At 34.2% G+C, this 21,800-nt stretch overlaps 1 protein-coding gene across 1 annotated transcript in view; it reads left to right on the top strand.

Annotated features, from left to right (window-relative positions):
- Positions 1–21,800, top strand: part of RpL29 (ribosomal protein L29) — a 112,661-nt gene that overhangs the window by 83,513 nt on the left and 7,348 nt on the right. The window lies entirely within an intron of this gene.

The raw sequence follows: 21,800 nt of genomic DNA on the forward strand, positions 1-21,800 counted from the left end.
AAATATGAACGAAGAATAAATCGAGATTTATATAGAGTTCCTCCTATTTATACATATATTTTTTAATTTTATTTTACGCTTTATGCGATTATTATTTTTCCAGCCAAGAATAATTATAAAAATACCATAAATATCGAGAAATCAATATGTTGAATGAAAATAGTAATATTTTTCAAAAATTTTTGTCACTATATTTAAATGCTTCAAGAATGATTCAAGATATTTTGTGCATATGTACGATTTTATATATACAACTAGTAAATAAACGTATTTATTTATATTAATAGAAATAAAACTGATTATATGTGTGTTCTATATATAATATATAAAATTAGCTTCGTTTTTACTCGTCTATAACCGGCGATGCTGTTCATAGAATGTCGCGAATTTATCGATTCTGAGAGAAATTAGACGAAAGCGCGCTTATATAGTTAAAGAGCTAATATGCTCGTGTGCTTTTCGACATGTGATGAGTGATGAGACAGTGACTGTCAGCATTTGGCAAAGAACTAAAAAAAGAAAAAAGGAGGAGAGAAGTTTGCTGTTCGTATTTTCAAAAATTTTTCCTTCAATTCTTGTTCTTCGGAATAAAATGTATCTCGAAAATGTTACTGCAACATGAAAAAGCGAATTCGCCAAGTTCAAATGCTTTTTACGAGCAAGACTCACGACCATTCCTTGAAGATCGAATAGCAATAGCTCGCGTAGAAAAAAAAAAAAAAAAAAAAAAAAAGAAAAAAGAAAATAAAGCGTCTTTGAAACGTTGCCTTCTCGATCCTCTCGCATTCGAGAGATATTATCGCCTCGTGTTCGTTCCTTTTCTTCCCTCAATTTTCCTTGCTTCCGACAAGTGCCGCGAAGTCTTACGAATTCGAAATTCTATAGGTATACGAAACATCAGCGCACAGAAAGCGTATGTAACAGACAATGTAATTGTCAAGAGACAAATCGATTTACATGAACGACGGGCAGATATATCACTCGCAATACTAATTGATTGCGTACATGTGTATTAGTTAATTAATGAAATAGTGCCATCGTGTTCGCCGAATAGTTACACGATAGCAAGGATGTGTGTATAACATTGACGGGTCCATATACGACGATGATATCGATTTCGAAAGGGCGATACGCGAGATACCTGCTCCCATCTGATGCAAGTTTAATGCCGCGGCCTTAATGGTGCACGGCTGTTTATGCGAGCACGTCGACGGTCATGCATCTGGGCAAAATCCAGTCGATGGCAGTTAAATATAAGGAGACGGTTCGATAACGGAACACACGAAATAATACAACTCCGCGATTTATATCCCAGTCATACTCATTTGTCGCATTGCAGTGTTATTGTGCGATCCTTCGAGCTCTCCTAATGATCGGACACGCAATTGTCGATTCTTGCATATAAAAGCGCTCGCGCGCGATTAAATAAAAACGCACACCTCGTTACGATCCGTGAAAAAATTTAATATCGCAAAATTGCACGTAATAGCCTCTGCTCCAGCAACAAAAGTAATTTCCGATGGGAGCAGTTTCTATTTAATTTCTTAGTGGGAAAGATATTTCGCCGGCGCTAATTTTTCGCAGTTCTTTATGCAGGATGTCCAGCAGACTCAGAGAAAAAAATTCCCTGATTTTTTTACATTTTCCAAGACCAGGAATTAAATTTTTCCCTGACTTTATTTTAGCATTATTTTTTCTAAATATTTAATTTGCATATATCTATATGATAAATCAATTAAATGTTAAATAATGAAATTCTTGAGATATTTTTGTCAACAACGAAAAGATTCGGAAGTTAAAAAAACAAAAATTTAAATCAATTATACAATCTGCATTATGTACAATAATCGAAACAAACTTGTCACTATAAACTATTTAAATAATCACCTTTTTTATTTATATTATATCAAATTTTTTAGTTTTGTCTCTATCAAACATATTGAAATAAAATAACACAACGATGAAAATATATAACTTAACAAATACGCTGTAGATGAATCAATTTTTAACAACATAGAAAATTAGCGTGCTGGGAGTCAAGAAAAAGTTTATATTTATTTAATAAAAAATTTCAAATTATTGAGACAAATGTAGAATAATGTGAAAAAATCCAAATAGTAAAATTTCCTGACTTTTCCCTGACAATTCCAGATTTATAAAGTCCCCTGACAATGCCGACCGCTAGATCCCCTGTTATACCTCCTACCAATTTTCCGCGCATCTACATTTTTCACGCGAACCGCAATTTTCACCAATTAAAATGTATCTTCGCAATCGCGCGCGCGATATCTTCGTTAAACAATTTTCGCGACGCGTGTGATCTATTACGAACGCGTGATTATAATTTACTAACTAAAAATTTTCTTTCGACGTGATACGCGAGCAAAACTGAATATCTAAGTACCTCGTGCAAACTTTCGAGCAGCTTTGCAGGGGACGAAACGTGACTGTGTTACCAATGCGTTTATTCACTCGAGCGCGCTCATAATACTTCCTGACGCGGCCAAAAACGCGCCGCCTAACATCGAAAGCGTTCTGACATAACAAAAGCGTTCGAACGAGAGTTATCACGATGAAGCCGTTGTATATAATTGGGTGTCTAATCACCCTTCAATCATCTGGGACACGTTATGTTGCTTCTCTAAAGCAGTTCTCGCGCACAAAGCGTAATAGTGCAACGGTATATCAAAGTTACACGCGGTATACCGTAATTGTGACATTCCGCGACAATTAAAATTAAAAATAAAAGAGAGAAAGAGGAAGGAGAAACGTGACAGAAGATAACACCAGAAGGAGAACGCGAATGAAGCAAAATTTTTTGATGTTGAATGAAAAATAAAATTGTCTTTCTCTCTCTCTCTCTCTCTCGCTCTGTTTTAAGCTTAATTTGAGAAAAATTTTACTTAAAAAAATCTATTTTTAATCTTAAATTTTATAAATATATTATATATAATATATAATAATATATAATATATAAAATATAATAATAAATAACAATGTAATCCGATATTCTCTTGCTAAAAAAAAGATTAAGAACTTTTACGACGAAAAAAGGCCTGTGCTAAAGAAAATAGAGACAGTCATATTTTCCGACGCGTCGCGACGCCCACGTTTATTGGAAAAACTCGTTTATGCCGCCTCCCACTTAAAAAGGCACGCAAAGACAAAGTTGAATTTACGCTTCCCGAGAATAGCCTTTAAGTCGTGCATTAAACTCTTTCTTATAACATTTAAGTTTCAAGCGATACCATAGCTATGCGTATGTGTGTATGTGTGCGTGTTCTCGAGCACGTGTCTCACTTTCAAAGGGGATTGATACATTTTTTATACGGGACGTACGGTCGGCATAGCATGAATTTACTCGTGCTATAGATGGAATTGCATATAGATGCGCTTTTATAATTCTTTTCCCGGAAATATGATTCGGAAAATTGTGCATTATATGAACGAGAGCGAACGCAAAAGAAATCAAATTAGTTTCAAATTTAGAGATGCATTAAGCGTTAATTATGCTTTAATAAGGCTTGTTTCAGTGGGCATGATAAATTTATAATTTATACATATACATCACAGAAATTTATCTCTTACAGATATTTCATTAATTAATGTATCTAATTATGGATACACACAGTAAAGCTTTTGTATTGCGAAGTATTTGTTATTCTTTTTATAATTTGTGCTAATTTTGACGTTTGATTCGCTATAAGATAATTTTCATTTGCTCAAAACTGTAAATTTAATACAGATGTTATGGTTGACCGCGAAGACTCATTGATCTCTTCTAAATTGTTCATTAAAGTGCGGTGGGAGAAACCACATTTGAACGCTAATAAACACGCGACAGTGACGTATCCTCGATCTATGCGTTACTAATTGGGACTGTGTTAGCCGGTTAACTGTATTATCAGGTGAAATATATATATCAGGACGCAGTATTGATGATAACACTTTGCAATTCCGTGAACCGAAACAACGTCTACAGAATGAATACAGTTTGCATCTGCTTGTCGTCCGCGAGTTCTCTTTCTCTCTGTATCTCGTCGCTTCGGCACGAATCCCAGGCTCGATACATTTACATCCGACACGTTGCATCCGACAGTGATGCAATTCGTCGCATCACGATTAAGAGATTCTCGCAGGCGTGATCGCGGTCGTCGATTTATCGATCCGTCGAATAGTTTCGATTGCCGCAGTGCATCCCGCGATTCGCAGTACCGTATGCGACCAAGTTGCACCGCAGATGCGACGATGCAGTGCAGAACATATATTGTTCTTGCACACATTGGATTTTATACGCAAACATTTATTTTGATTGCATCATTTTTCCAGAGGCAATCTTCTTTATTTTTAGATTCGAGATTTTCCTGACGAATTCTTCTATTTTGAAAGCTTACTTTGAATTTTTCAATTCTTTCTTATGAACATTTCGTACAAACCAGGGAAAATGGTAATTTATATAATATATTACGTAATAATAGCTATGTAAAGATATAATGGTTGATTAATAATTATATTTCCAAATTATTTGTAATACAAAATGCCAGGTCAAAAATTCCTCTTTTTATATATTATGAACAAGATTTTATAAAGATTTCCAATATATAGATAATTATATCTGAATAGATTCAGGGCAAATTCCATGAAGAATTCCACAAAAAGAATTTTTATATTATCCTAAGGAGAAAAAAATGTCTGGTTTTTAATGAAATTTGTAGACATATTCAGTAACGGAGGGCCAATTTAATAAATAATATTATAAATAAATAATATTATAAATATTAATAAATAAATTTTTCGATTGAAAAATGATTGAAATTCTATTGAAAAATCCAACAGTGGCAAACGGACGAGTAGTAGTCGGGGTGTTGAATCGTGTTTCTTACAGCCCTGGTTATACTGCGCGATGCTAGTATTGACCGGCGCTTCTTACTAACCGTGTTGAGAACATCAGAAACCGAAGTATAGCAACCCTCCTCCCTCTCTTGCGTCTTTCTCCTCTTCTTCGAGGAGCCTCGATCTTCCTTCGCACATTTCCTGTCCTTTTACATATTACATCCGGTACTTATACATACTCTACACATTTGCGTTCTCCGCAGATATAACCAACCGATATTTCAATTTAACGAGGTATCCGCACTTCTCAATTATTCGATCCCGAATGTCACAGCATCCTTATGTAAGGATTACATTGTGCTCAGAAAATGTTGAGATTACTTTTGTTCTATATGAAAATATCAATAGTTTTCGAACTGTTTTAATTTCTTGATATAGAACGAGAACTTTGATATTTCCCATTCATTTTTCGATAAAATTACACGAATAGGGACTTTGCTTTAATTGAGTTTTATTTCGAGGTCGAATTATCCGCGACGTTCAATTTCGAAAATTGCAAAGTTACGTGAAAAAAACTGTATTAAAATAAAAAATTTACTCGGGAAATATTATCTCGATTCTCTGTAAGGGATGAAAGTATACCCTTGTATATATTATTAATTATTAGCATCCGAGAAATTGATTACAATCGGTCGCGCGAAAGGTGATGTCTCTTCCTAATAAAGGGAAGCGACGACGCCGTTAACGACATTGATTCTCGCGGAATAATCAGAGCGGACGATTTTAATTAATGCACGAGAAGGAAGAAAGAAGAAATCTCACGTGAAGGCACCGGCCTTTCCGTTTTGCAACGTCGAGGAGGCGAACAATAAGTTGCTGGCGCGCTCTCTTTACGCACCGAAATTTATTACGATCGCGTGCTTTGCAAGATGCGGTCCACATTTTGATAGTGTGTACTTTGCATCGAGTTTCCCGTGATTTCCAGTTCACCAGACAATTGGAGAGAAGCTGCGTTACAGAAAGTCAGTGTTGTGGTTAGATGATTTTAAAATTAGCTAGATAAAGACGATTTTGTTTGAAATATATATTTACATAAAAGATGAAATTATATATGGCGATTTCATCTAGATATATAATTTTCTAGATAATAATTTTTAAGACTGCTTACATAAACACAGTTATAAAAAAAGGTAAATTATAAAAGAGATATAAACATATATGTATTCATATTTTTATTTATAAATTTTTATCGTTTACCGCTTAAGTTCTACTATTTAAGTATTTTTATGTGCTATGATTCTAAACCAAAATTATCTGAATTTTTCATCTAAGATGCAGATATAGATAATACATATTTTTATTATCTATATAAAGATAAGATGACGCCAAAGTTTCATCTAGATGATCATCTAGATCATTTTATTTAGATAACAGCAAACACCGCACCAAGTTTATAATCGCGGATTCCGGGAGCAGAAAGAAATATATACGAACGAATTTCGATTCCTCTCGCGTGCAACACGGTGATCTATTTCCTCCCTCGTGTCATTTTTCCTACAAGGCCAGTTCCGCGCGATCGGAATCGTAAGGTTTATCGTAATTCCTTCTCCGACGCATTCCTCGGCGATTTCGCGCGCAATAATCCGGAATGAGCGGATAAAATACATCGCGTTTATCGCCCGCGAATTAATTCGCGAATTAATGTAACCGCCCGAGCGAGTCGATTCAATAATCATTTCTTACATCTTACTGCGTTGTGTGTTACCGGTTTTCAGTATATATATCTCGGAGTCCAGTAATTTTCAGCTTACAATCTTCCTCTACTTGTTCTTATCATCGCGGACGCAAGCGGATTATTCGCCAAATCAAATATGGAATTTTGCCAATAAATTTTGCTGGTATATCTACGCGGATTCAATATTAAAGTTCCACGTGACAGAAAGCTTCATATAAATCTAATAGAATAATTGACATATGGGGATTTAGAAATTAACTTCATTATCTTTGTGCAATCGACCACGACAATCGTGATTACAATTTGCAGAATATTTGGGATCTTTTCTTTCTTTCTTTTTTAAATTTCCATTTTATTTTCAACTTTGATTTTTGTGTACTCTTACTTCTTAACAATATGATCATTTCCACGGACGAATAATCAAAAGAATATTCTAATTATTATTCTTTCACGGGATTGCACTACTTTCGGTGCTAATTGTAATGTGATTGCAGGACTACGATGATAAAAGAACTATTCAATTACTAGACAAAAGTTGGACTGCCCTCCAGCGATATAACCTACTTTTATTGTTAGATATATATAAAGAAAGAGACAATACCAATTGTTTAAAAAGTTTGTCATTAAAAACACGAAATTCAATCACTTTATTCTAAATGCGATCTTAAATTGAAATAAAAAAATAAAATAATTTTGATAGACAACAATCAATTTTATTTTATTAAAATGATTACGATGCGAAGACATGCAGCGATTCACGAAATTGAGCCAAAAGTTTTAGAAACTTAAAAATTTTTAATATAAAAAGAGAAAAAGAGAAAATATGAAAAATAGATGGACATACATATATGCATATAAAAACTGACTTTTAAAACTTTCATATTAGAAAATATCAATTTTTACATCAGAGAAAAGAAGATAATACAATACATTTCTAAAATAATATGTTTCTAAATAATTTTTCAACGTTTTCGGAACAATTTTAATATATTAAAACATAAAATTCCGTGATAGAGAAAATCAAAATAATCTTCGGTTGCTGATGTAATTAGATGTGCAGAATTGCTTGTTTTAAGACTTCCCTTCGCGCGCAAATTTATTCCAAGAGCTTAATATTGTATATATTTAGAGATCGGGCAGAGAGAGAGAGAGTCGCGCAATTAAAATCCTAATTAAAGAGTCCGTGACCGACGGCTGTCTGGCGAAGCATTACAAAACACGAGAGAACTTCACCGTTCGGTAATACATATGCTTATTAAGAGTACGGCGGAGGTACTATATTTGCATGACGGTCATTATCGCGTGGCTCCGATCGTTCCTATACTACTTTCGTGCATCTCGCATCTCACGTCTCGATACCTCCATTAACTCGGCAACACGATGCAGTTCTCGCGTCTCTCCTCCTTTGTGCCTTTCGCTCGTTTCATTCGTTTAAAAAAAACGCGACGTCTGCACAGACGCAAATCGATTATTCCGCAATTGAGTCGCAATCGAATGCAAGGCAAACACCTCGAGCGATACCTATAAACGTATGTCAATAGTGATAGCGGGCTATTTCAAGAATGTTTCATCAGTATTGCCTCTGTCAATATTTAATATTGATATTATTTTGAAAAAAAGTATATCAATATTGACTGAAATATTTTTTAGGAAACAGATTATCATTTTAAAGGAGATTTCGGTAAAAATATATTATACTTAATTACCGATATTTCTGCATCAAGATTAAAATGTTTCAAAACAGAGATATTACAATAATATATTAATAAAATATATATATAAATATAATATATAAAATAGTCGCAAAAGCGACTCGCAGTTATTTGTTCTTGTTTCTTGTTCAACTAGTCTCTCCATGTGTGGTAATTAATTTATGAATTTCTGCAGTTATTATTTTAGCACTCGACTAAAGGAAAATAGAAATATATATTTTGCTGTAACGCTGATTAAAATGCATGTACGACAGCGTATGTAAAATTATTGGCTCGCGTCGCTCGTTTAGCGCTAAATACGGCTATTCATCCACGAGTTTCAATCCAAAATGTGTTCGTTAAGCATGCATTCCGCGTAAATAGATTCGTGCGATCTTTTACTCGCGCGAGTTCAAACGGGTGTGTTTGTGACGTTAAAGCGCGAGACGTGAATCGACCGTCAACACGAATGATGATTTATAAATAATGTAGAAAATCGAATATGTATATTCATATATTTTCCCTGTGTAGAAATATTATTCGAACTCGACATTGACAAAGTTGGCAATATAAAAAACACGTTCCGTATTAAATTATAGTGTCGGACTGGCAAAAATGCGCGACGAGGTATAAAAATAAAAATGACAGAAGGATAAAAAATTATCGGATATAGAGTTTCGCAAAAACAAAATGCCATAAATTTTTCTACGCATACATATATGAATTGTTTCACGAGTATTATAATTTAACACGTGCGACGTAAACAGGGTGTTCAGCAGACTCAATAAAAAATTCTCTGATTTTTTAGTATTATTTTTTCCAAATATATAATTTGCATATATCTATATATATAATAAATCAATTAAATGTTAAATCATGAAATCCTTGAGATATTTTTGTCAACAATGAAAAGATTCGGAAATTAAAACAAAAACTTAAATCAATTATACAATCTGCATTATGTACGATAATCGAAACAAACATGTCAACAAAATTATTTGAATAATATCACCTTTTTTATTTATATTACATCAAATTTTTTGGTTTTGTCTCTATCAGACACATTGAAATAAAATAACACGACGATGACAATATATAAATTAACAAACATGCTGTAGATGAATCAATTTTTAACAACATAGAAAATTAGCGTGCTGAGAGTCAAGGAAAAGTTTATATTTATTTAATAAAAAATTTCAAATTATTGAGACAAGTGCAGAATAATGTGAAAAAAAATCAGATAAATAGTAAAATTTCCTAACTTTTTCCTGACAATTCTAGATTTATAAAATGCCCAGTTTTCCAGATTTCCCTGACTATTAGACATCCTGGTAAATGACTGCACTGTGTGTGATATAAAATAAATCATACATCTCGAGAGGCTGTCTGTCGCGCGCCCGAGATTGGAAAGTAGTCGGGATCGTCCGTAATTCGCGCGGGGAAAATTTCAAAAATTAATTATAAGAAGAACGTTAATTGAGTTTTGGGACAAAAATATCGCGCGCAAAAAACGAGCGGGCCCAGGAACGTAGGATTTATCAAAGGGGACAGAGACTGGGCGTTTACGAGGCGCCACGACGACGGCGCCTCATCGATCTGACTAGCCGAATACCGCAGCCACTTACGATATACACCAACTGTGTGCCACCGCCATAGGAAACCCACATATCTGCAGAGAGATAGAAATAAAAAGAGAAAGAGAAGGGGACACAGAACAAAAGAGAAAGAGAGACGGAGAAAATTGCGAGATACCGCAAACGACATATCACACACGAGACGTTTACGAGTACGTCTGTATGCCTTGACATCTACACGCGATTAAATCCTTTAAAACCCTGAGATTGGCCTGTCAAATGGGCAGCGCGTGTATGGCCTTTGTATCAATTTTACGTAGAGAATGTTGCCAAAACGCTTATGGACAAACTTTTCTATTTCGAAAGTACGCGCACAAACACTTCGATAACACCCTGTATATAAAAGCCGCACCCGTCTAGCCGCGCCGAATTGAAAGGATGTCATTTTTAAACACGAGAACTGGTATCGGTGAAACGCTGATATATCGATCGCGCTTGTCCGACGAAGCGAAATGCATCGAGAGAGCATGCAGCTGCAAAATCGCGTGTTTATTCTTCGTTAGAACGTTCGATGAAAAATGGCAGAGTGACCGACATTCGCGTGCCTGCGTGTAATATCGCGTACAAAAAAAAATTCAGGCGTGATAAGCATATTATAATGAGAATTGTGATATAAAAAACAAAATATAATGCACAATATTTCCTAAAAAAAAAATCGAAATACTCTGATCTTTCCTAATAGAAGGTATATATAATATATATTTTATATATAATATTTATGTATATATGTATATATTATTATTAATATATAAATAATAATTATAATTTTATCAATTTAATTAACGAAAAACAGAAAACAGAAATACAAATTCACGATGCATTTCTGTACACTCTCGATACCTGAATATGTTATTTGATGCGTCGTCAGAAAAGTCAATGACGAATAATTATTGCAAATATGATACACACAATTAGTCCAAACAATTTGCGCAATGTTTCTAAAATCAACGTTTGCAGTCGCTAAAAATAACGTGATCAGTAAAATAATATTCTACCTTGTTCTACTGACATTTAACTCCTGACATTATACGATGCGATATTTTATTCGCGACGAATGTGCGGTGAGAACCGCTGTTTGGCTCAGCTGTTTGAAGGAACCGACGTACCACCAGCACTCATTTACGTTCTCCTGGTAGATTGCTTTACTTGATGGGAACTTGGGCATCCTGGGCATCCTCCATAATCCCCGTTAAAAGAACCGGCACGCTTCCTTCTTGTTCCTACATATCCTGATTGCGATTTAATTGCGATGCGACCTATCCGACCGGTTCAATCTGCCAAAAGACATAGGGCACTACGTGTATGGGATACTTCTTTATATTCCGCCCAGAATCTGTCCTCCTTTCTTCGCGTTCTTCGCAGTGGTTCTTGGCATACACATCTTACACCTCGCATATGAATAAATTCTTCCTCATCTTCTATATGAGCTCTATGATCGTTACGACGATCGACGTTATATTTATTCATTTCTATCGCGACAATCTCGAAGGACGCGAGATTAGATTCGTAACAACAATAATGCTTATCTAATCGTCGTCGTCGTCGTATATAATCTAAATAATCGCGAGATTTATTTCGCGAATAAAACACGAACATTAATACGAGATTTAATTGCGCCGATTATTTTCACGCAAAATTCAACATTACGAGTCTCGTTTAATACAAGCGTTGCATTCGAAGGTATGCATTTTGCTTCCGACACGTAACTTACACGTAATTGCGCTCTTTTCTTGCAAAGTAATCTCGCTATTGTTGCGAAGTGGGTAAAGAATCTGCTGCATATGGCTATCATTTTTTACAAAGTACGTGATGTACATACGTACAGTGCATATTCGGGCATCTAGACGGAGAGAATTTTTTCTTAGAATTTTCCCTGAAAAGGATAGTAATCGTGGGACAATACCATAATACAAAATATTAAATGCACATAGTAAATTTTACTATGTACATAGTAAAATTAATTGAACATATTTTACATCTTATTGTGGTATAAATATTAATATTTTTAGCCTGGTAATAATTAAGTAATCATCGAAACTTTCATAAAATTCTTATTGTCCTATGATTACAATAATTTCACTGTTTAACAAAAAAATTAACCGGAACGAGACTATAGTCGTTTCTTATAGTCCTTTTATGCTGAATACGAATCTAGTTTCCAAATTATTCCATCACGTCACAATTCCAGTACGTCACATATTGTTTTTATAATATGACGAAGTTCATGAAAATAATCCTTTTTGCAATTTTAATTAAAAATTTCTCAAAATTGTGACGTGGTGGAGCAATTTGAAAACCGGATTTGTATTCGGCACCCAAAAAACTATAAGAAACGACTAGTCTCATTCCGGTGTTCGAAATAAAGTCATTATTTTCAGGATAAACTCTCTCGAGAAAATTCTCTCTGTGTATCTTTCATGAAGCGAGATGCATCGCGTGCATAATCTGAGAACCACTGTTAAATGCAAGCGGAATGCACGCCAACTCGTTTTCCTGACCGCCGGATTCCGTCCAGGCTGATATTGCTCAACAGGTTATTCCCTACGTGACTTTCTAAGCGTCGCGAGTCGTCTGACGTCACTCATCTATTTACAACGGCGGTGCTCCCAAGCAATGAAGCAATGGATGACAAATCTTCGCATCAACCCATTGATAGCGATAGTTTCGCGTGAATCACAAACTTCCCATTATCTTCCTTCGCGCGCTATCCGTCATCTTTTTTCGCATTTTATTATTTTTGCATTATTACTCCCCATCATTAGTTCCTCGTTATCTTGTCACGAAGATTCTTATCGCGAGAGCGGTGAGAGGTACTGGGCACCGACGAAGTTTAACACAGTTTCATACTTGCCTAATAATATCTCGGCGTTGTCGAACATTGCGCACATCCCTCGGATTCATCCGCGCGCGCATATCAAGCGTTTGAAGCCTCTTGCGCCTCTTGTCTGACCACGTTCTTCCTGCATCTACTGCGATCACCCGGAGAACTGCGACTATGCGACACACATCGCCCTCATATTCTCAATGCAAATTTCATTGCATTATAAGAGAATAGTTGACAATAAAATATGATGCTGTCTAATCGATCTTCATTCCAAAGATGATTCAATAATTTATAAAACAAAGTACAATATTAATGATCCAACATGAATTCTATCCATTTCGCGAATTCGCAAAGCGATGAAAGCGAACGTTTGTCATTTTTGAAAAAAAATAAGGAATTTTCGCAGAAGCCGTATTTATATACAGGCCGTTTCTAAAACTATGTCAGAGATTTTAAAGGCATATTCTAAGGGTCAAAATAAGAGAAAAGGTTCCTATAAACATGGGTCCAAAAATGCTTTCCCTCCGAGTTATAGCCTCTTTAAAGATGGGTGAAAAAATCGAAAATTATATTGTAGCTTTCGGAAACTTTTTCAACAATCTGTGAAAAAGTTTCAAAGAGTTATACTTTTCAATTTTTCTCTCAACTCTTTAAAGGGCTACAACTCGAAGGGAAAGCATTTTTGGACCCATGTTTATAGGAAGCTTTTTTCTTATTATGATCCCTGACGTAGTTTTAGAAACGGCCTGTATATTTAATTAAGTAACTTGGCCAAGAGCGAAAAATTCTTCCTAGGAAATAATTAATGAACTATTATTCAGGTGGAACGGTAGTTCACCCGAAGATCCCGTAATAACCGGCTTTATCGAGAGTTCGATCGCGAGGATGACGCGGCTTGGAATCGAGTCGATAAACGGGATTTCGATAAGCGGACCTTGAGATGATGAGAGGAAGGGAGAGAAGGAGAAGAGATTCTCGACACACTTTCACGTCGAAGGTGCGCGTGTGTGCGAACGGAAGGCTGCTGTAGGCGAATGCGAGAGACAGTTATGTGGTGCGAATTTGCGAATTACTTCTTCGCCGAAGATGCTGCCTTGCTACCTTGTTCGCCAATTCGAAGGCCTGACGGACCTGACGGTGTTCCCGGACTTTTCCCACCCTTTGCACATCGTCCGCGCGTGCGATATCAGACGAGGAGAAGGAGAACCGTCGCAGTTAGGGTCGGCAGATGATTATACGGTTGCGAATGCACACGCGATATGGATATGCATAAAGCTCGAGGAAGCAAAAAGGCGGACAGGTTCGCCTGCATTTGCACTGATCAAAGACAGACAGACAAGGTCAAAGAGCCTCTTCTTCTGCAACTCGCATATTCATGCTTTAATGTATTTAATATATTTAATACATTTTAATATATGTATATGTACTTAATATACTTAATAATCATATTTACAGAATTGGGTAAGTTAATGATTTTTTAAACTAAGTTAAGTTAAAATTAATTTAAAAGTTAAGTTAAAAGTTGCATGAACAAAAAATTAATTCATTGTCAGTTAAAGTTAAGTTAGGATTAAATTAATTGAAGTGAAATCAAAAGTTAATTTTGAAAAACATTTATATTAAATTTTGTTTGTTAATTCTTTTAAAATTTATAATAACAAACAACAAAGAAATTTTTAATTTTATATAGAAATATATTTTCTTGGTAATTACAATTGATGATAAATGAACATAAAAATTAATAATACTTTGTTTTAAAAAAATAATACGTTTATAACTTATAAAAAACAATAATAGTATTCAGAGATAAAAGAAATTTAACTTAGGGAAAAAATTAATAAGTTCAAGTAAAAAATAACTAGTTGAAGTTAAAAATTAATGCATTTTAAATTAACTAAGCTAAGTTAAAAGTTATTAACTTTTTAACTTTTTTTTAACTTTCAACTAATTAACTAGTTATTACCCAACTCTGCATATTTATAATAATATATTTTCATATATTTAATATACTTAATAATTATTATTCTCTCCTCTCTCCCCTCTCGTCTCTTTCGCCTCCTATTATCGCGTGTATATAGTCAACGTCAGAATAGAGGTCAGACACACTTTTTGCTGATCTTTGCGAATTTTCGTATTAATAATGTCGTTTCTCCGGCATTGTGCAATACAAAGGTAATAATTGCTATATAATATGTGTATGTGTGATAATAATAAATATCAAAGTATCAAATACACAGAGTATTTTTAAAATAATGTCAGAGATTTGAAAGGTATTGTATATTCTAAATTCTAGGGATTAAAATAAGAAAAAAATTAAATATAGGTCGAAAAATGCTTTTCCTCCGAGTTATAGCTGTCAGACTTTTTCATGATCATCGAGAAAAAACTTTTTCAACGATCTGTGAAAAAAATCTCCGTTACACTTTTCGATTTTTTCCTTTAACTTTACGGGCTTAACGAAAAAAAGCATTTTTGGACCCATGCTTATAGGAATTTTTTCTCTTATTTTGACCCCTAGAATACGCCCTTAAAATCTCTGACAGTTTTAAAAACACCCTGTATATATGCGAATTTAGTTCCTTATAAATATATTTAATATTGATAAAAAAATAATTATTCTCTCACCCTCCTCTCTCATCCTTTTTTATTTATATCAGAATTAATCTGTAAAAATATGATCAATTAAAAATAAAAAAAAAATCACTCTGATTCTGATTGGAGAGCAGCAATTAGCGGACATACCTATGTCGCTAATGAGATGTGTATGTAGTTAATAAAACGTGCGTGATGCAGCGCATCGATTACAAAGGTGCTGAGTTCGCGACGCGCACGGTGAGTTCGTTTATCAGGAGACCAGATTCGTGTAGAGGACTTGGAGATAGCGATATACTCTTATCATTCTCTTTCACGCGGCTCCGATATTATATAATCGCAATGGCGTAATAATGGTGCATCCAATCTCACACAGATGCTATAACGTGAAATCAATAATAAAAGCATCTGCGCGCATAAAGAAGCAATAATATAAATATCGTATAATATAATATTTAAGAAAGAATGAACATTATAAAAATGAAAATAAGACATTCGTATATCGATTTAGTAAGAAGAAAGTTAAATTCGAATCTGTCTGTGACATTTAGACATTTAAATGTTAATATTTTTAATATTAAATCACGCGATTCTCTTTATTTTGTGAATGTATTATATATACACACATTAATATTTGCATTATGCGTTTTTTTCTATGATAATTATAATTATTTTATTTAAGAATCAATAGATATATTCTATATATTTTCTGTGTGTGATATAATGCAATCCTATTCCTCAAGAATACATATGTGCATAATAAACTGTTTAACTTTTATCATTATTATAAAATAATAATAATTATAAATCTATGTATATAGCAGTAATTATTCAACTATACACAATATAAGTTATGATACTGCTAAATATGGAATGCTATTTTCGTGCAATTTCGAGAGAGTTAGATGGCTAGACATAAGGCGACGCGCTAAATTCCATTTTGCTATGCACTATCTAATGAATTATTACACGTTCGTCGAGGAAACAATTGCGAGGCAGGATTCTCGTCTGTCTCGTGAGAAATATGAATTTTTATTAACACCGATTTCCCTAACTCTGTTTTCGTAATGCAACGACTTCTCGGTGAATCTGACCTCCTAGTGACGTCGACTGGATAACTCCAGTCAAGTGTAACCATCTATATAATGCAGTTAATCATTGAAAACTAAATATTTTTCTTACGTCACTCCGGGAATCTCAAACTATTACACGTCGAGAGTTACACAGTAAAGTTACACGCCTTAATGCGACAATTGCAATTTACCAAATGTGCTTCTCAAGTAAGTTCCTCGCATTTTTAAAACCTTTTTATCTTATAACGTAAAAGCACCATCTTTTTAGATGCTATGCAAAGTACACATCATTTTTTTGTTTTGTTTAAATGTGAGTTCCCTACAAAAGTATAAATAAGATATACATATATTAACATTAACATTATTCGATATATCACGTAGAACAATAAGAGTTTATTATATATAATGTGTATATGTGTGTGTATATGTATATAATAAAATTTTATACATATATATTATTATATATAATGAATATATGTATACAAACACATATGTGTGTGTATGTAAGATTCTTAGTTATGTTTTTAATAACTATAAAAAATATATTTATAAGTGTAATTATAAAAAAAATATATATATAAACATTATTATATAGAAATATATTATATGTAACTATTATATGTAATTATATTTTTCGATAATACAGACTTTTATTAAATATATATATAATATATATATATATATATATATATATATATATATAATATATATATTTTTTTCTTGTGCTTCTATTTTGTTCTTTTTCGTATATAATATATAATAGTAAAATATATCTATTATATATGTAGTTTTACGACCTCGATTATAAAATTTTACAATACGAGTCACTGTTTTTACATCACGCCTCCCTGGACATTTCGTTAAATCTACCAAAATTACAAGCTTTTCCCTGAAAAATTTTATATATCGAAGCAGGAGAACAGAACTTCACTAAAGTCGTGTAACATCGATCCAAATAATTTCGTGGTCGCCATCTCTGTTTAATAAATAAAGAGAACAAATTCTCCACAATTAAACAAAATAATGTAAAAGTGTATCTCTCTCTATTGCGAATCAACTGTGTTGTGGCTTAATAAATCACAAAGCAATAAAAGTATTAAATACACGTGTAACGTGTTCATTTATATTGACGTTAATTAACATGCTGTACTAAATTAAATGATATATATTCGCATACACACGTCTGTATACGTAATGTCTTAGACGAGGCATTTAAATCGCGGCGCGGAGCACAAGTATTATTATTACGAATAATATCAAACGCAAATGGTTCGTCGTAATTTTTATGTAATGACGATACAACGTTATATACGATTTTTCGCGATGCTGTTAAATTCGCGAAGATGAAAGATCAGATTCTGACCCGAAAACGCTCGTCGCTTGACACGAATCGATGGTTACTTCTCTCTGCGTCTGTGCCGTCTCTCTAACAGCCGTTCCTTTCTACGAGACAACGCCTATAATAAGGGTATCGCGGTGTTAATAAACGGCCTCGCGGTAAAAAGCCGATTGACAATCAAGTGACAATACATTTCGTCGACGATCAGGCCGGCATGCCGTCGATGGAGCTTCGTCGACCGCATGGTCCGTCGTGGGATTCGCAAGCAGTCAGCACCACTTCAGAGCTGCGAGGTAACAGGCAAGTATGGAATATACATTCTCTACGTATGTTCCGGTCACACTGATCTCTAGCGACTACAGGCTCCCGCGCGTTCAAGGAATTTATCTCCCTCGCGTCGGGAGATATCATTTATCACGTCATTTAAGTCGGTAAGCGACTGGCAAAAATGTGACAGCCGAGCGAAACCGCGTTTACAGGAAATATTTTACAAAGAGAAAAATAATCTTCAAATCAATCAAAATAATAATTAAGATTATAGGATGAAAATCAAAAGAGATTAAGAGAAAATCAGTCGAGCTCTTTTTCTTCTCTAACAATAAATTAAAGAGAATTCTACAATAATAGAATTTCAATTTCAAGCTTGATTACTAAAATGTCAGACAGATGTTTGAGAATTTTGTAAGAGACGAGAGTACGGTAAATATCTCTTGACAGTTTCATTGTGAGAAAAAAGCGGCTGTTAATTTCTCAAGAACAATGCTATATATAAATATAGATTCTAATTTAAATCTCATTATCTATTGATTAAATAAAGTATCTTTGCGCTCGCGAATTTGCCACACCTGAATATTCGCGATTCCGAAAGGGCGTAACGTAGGAGTGTCTCGAAGAAGATCGGCGTCGAAAGACGCGCGAGATCCGCAACGCGGATTCCGATTCACCTCGTTAACTAAGGAGGAAGCGTCTGCGGCGAGACCGCGCATCAGCTGGGTGGAGTTTCCCGCGGCGTTGTACCGCCTTTGACAAATACTTGGAAACAGGATAGCAGAAGGAGATCCAGGGAACGAGAGAGGGTGAATCGGTGTCAGGGAACGGAGGAAACGCAGTGGCGGATCGGCATATATTAGCGATTCGATAAAAACTATAATCGAGTCAAAACTAATAATGACACGGAATTTTCTCCTAAAATTTACCCTGAAAATCATAGTAATCGTGGGACAATGTATGGTATTGGGAGAATTTTATAAGAGCTTTTCTAATTAATATTAAATTAATTAAAATATTTACCACAATAAAGAATATTAATATGTGCATAGTAAATTTTATTATGTATACATGATAAAATTAATCGAACATATTTTATATCTTATTGTGCTGGTATAGATATTCATATTTTTTATTGTGATAAATATTTTAATCGGAGAAACTCTTATAAAATTCTTCCAATATTATATTGTTCAATTATCATAATTTTCAGGATAAATTCTAAAAGAAAATTCTCTCTGTGTACTAATTAAATTTTCTTGCTCATAATTTTGCTAATATATCCCACCTAAAGCTATCGTTTAATTATAACATTGACTAATTTTTATATTTAAATTAATGAGGTACAACTATATGGAGTACTGCCTCAAATTTCAATATAGAAATATTATGAAGGTTTTAATCTAAGATTCTCTATATTATCATTATCGCGCCGTGGTATATGTTATTCGTATTTTCACAAGGATCTGAATATTAAAACAGTTTCGACAAATTGTATCTATAATAGCAAAAAATATCAAAATATGTTTGTCTCGAAAATCACCCCAATATACTGGCATCTAAATTAATAGAGACACCTTATCAAAGACTGAAAAAATGCCAGCAAGATTTACTTATCCTACAATTAATATAATGCATATAGAGAGTTCCAGCATTGAGTTCTTTCCCTTCTTATTATTAAGCATAAATATCAAAGATATAATACCGCTAAATATCATTTGATAGATTGTGATGTAATTTATGGCTAAAAAAATTACAGTTAAATTAAATTTGATAAATAGCTAAATACGTATACTTACTTTCATAATATAGCACAATTCTTGCCCGTTATCATAATTTTCAAATTTTCTTGGAGCACCATTAATTATAAGGGATTCGAGAGGCATATCGAGCCGCCATTGCAGCGGAAAAAGAAGGGAGGCGTTCGGCCCACTTCTCTCTTCCCGCCAAAGCCGGCTTATCGAGCGCGACGGCCGCCACGTGCTCGGTCTGATCGCACTCGTACATGTTCCCCTGCGAACGCAAGACTCGAGTGTGACCCGGCCTGGGGACATAGGCACGTCCTCGGCGAAGGTCAACGGACTCTTCCGTGTTCTATACGCTGTCGTATAGGCGTGCGCGTCAGACGATCGTGTGTCGACGGCGTCCGCGAATATATACATATATACATACGTCAATGGCAATACGCAAATGTACGCGTACGTGGGAGTCGCGACCAACGCGCGACTCGTGCTCTCCTACTATGTTGCGCGGCGCCTCGACATCTTGCGGTCCGTGCGGATTCCTTGCCGCGCGACGACGCGTAGCAACGACCGCGTCGGAATGACGAATGCCGGACGAGATACGCCGAGAGGGTTTTTTATATATATATATATGTTTAACCTATATTAAAATTCCGGTCAATTTAATTGACGATTAATTCGTCGATACACCTGCAGTATTTTCTGTTAATGCAAAAAGAATTATTAACTTTTTCGTTGTTTGATATTTATGAGAAAAAAATATTGAAAAATAGAAGATAGTAGAAAAAATTTTAGACTTTAGGAACGAGATGAATTGGCCAATTCCGGTACTAGTTGATCGAGCTAATTGGAATTTGATCGTGCGATAAGAGAGTGATATTTTTTTACAATAAACTTGCATGCCATGCAATATCCTCTATTAGATTTTCTGTTAAAATTTCTTTACATGCGTTTAGACAAAATATCAAAATTTTTAAAAATGCGCATAACTCCTGTAAAAAATATAAAACACTTTTACGAATGTATTTGAATATAAAATATAAGATGTAATTATTTCTGTAAAATATTCTTATAATCCTATAGTATTTTTAAACGTCAAATTTCTGCTCAAGACGGTCCGGATAATTCTAATAATTCTATCCTATTTGCTGGCTAAGCCAACGGGAATCCGCGGATAAAGGAATCCGAGATTTGGGAAACCGTGTCCTAATCGTGTATCTTAATTGCGTGCTCTAATCGCGTATCCTAATCGAATGTATACCATTCCCGATTATATGCTATCGCACGTAGATAAAATATAAAATACGCGAAATGTTTTCTCGTATCCTCTTAAAGGTACTCTCAAATGTACCTCTTGCTATACATTTTGACCAGTATTGGTCCTTATTTTACGCAGCTTATGTCCATCCTTTGGGCCAGTTGGACCTACCTTTGCTGGCCACATTTTGACCTCTAACCAGAGATCCAAAAAGGAGATAAATATTCCTTTTATTGCCGGCTACTTATTGCCGGCGAATAAGCGCAAAGATTTTATATGCGCTCCTTTACGTTGACAGACGCACGCATTATCGAGGAAGAGAAACTCCTTCTTTTGCCGGCTAATTATTGTTGCCGGCAGATGAGCGTAAACATATCACGCTCGTTGACGATCGTTACGAGATCGTTCGTTTGATGTTGATTTTAATACTACTACTTTACTCTATTCCAAAAAAGTCAAGTTTTTAATCAAATTAGATTGACTGAAATTTTTATAGTAATATATAATTTATATATGACAAAATAAAATTAACAAAATTAAGTAAAAAATAATTTTTATATTAATTTTTATATTTTTAAATATTTTGTAATTATTGTAAAAAATAATTTATACTATTTATCATTCTTTTACAGATAATAACAGATTTAATTAATTGATCACTTGACTTTATATCAGTTAAAGCAAAGTTTAACTAGAAAGTTTTATAGAATATGGATGGATGAGCTATAAAAAATTAAGGAAAAAATCGGCGCGCGATTGTAAGATTAAGTGACTATATACAATAAAAAAAATAGCGTCCTTTATTCAATAAA

The sequence above is a fragment of the Nylanderia fulva genome, unplaced genomic scaffold, assembly GCF_048542155.1.
Source record: "Nylanderia fulva isolate GAGA-0341 unplaced genomic scaffold, ASM4854215v1 Scaffold7, whole genome shotgun sequence".
In the NCBI taxonomy this organism is placed as follows: domain Eukaryota; kingdom Metazoa; phylum Arthropoda; class Insecta; order Hymenoptera; family Formicidae; genus Nylanderia; species Nylanderia fulva.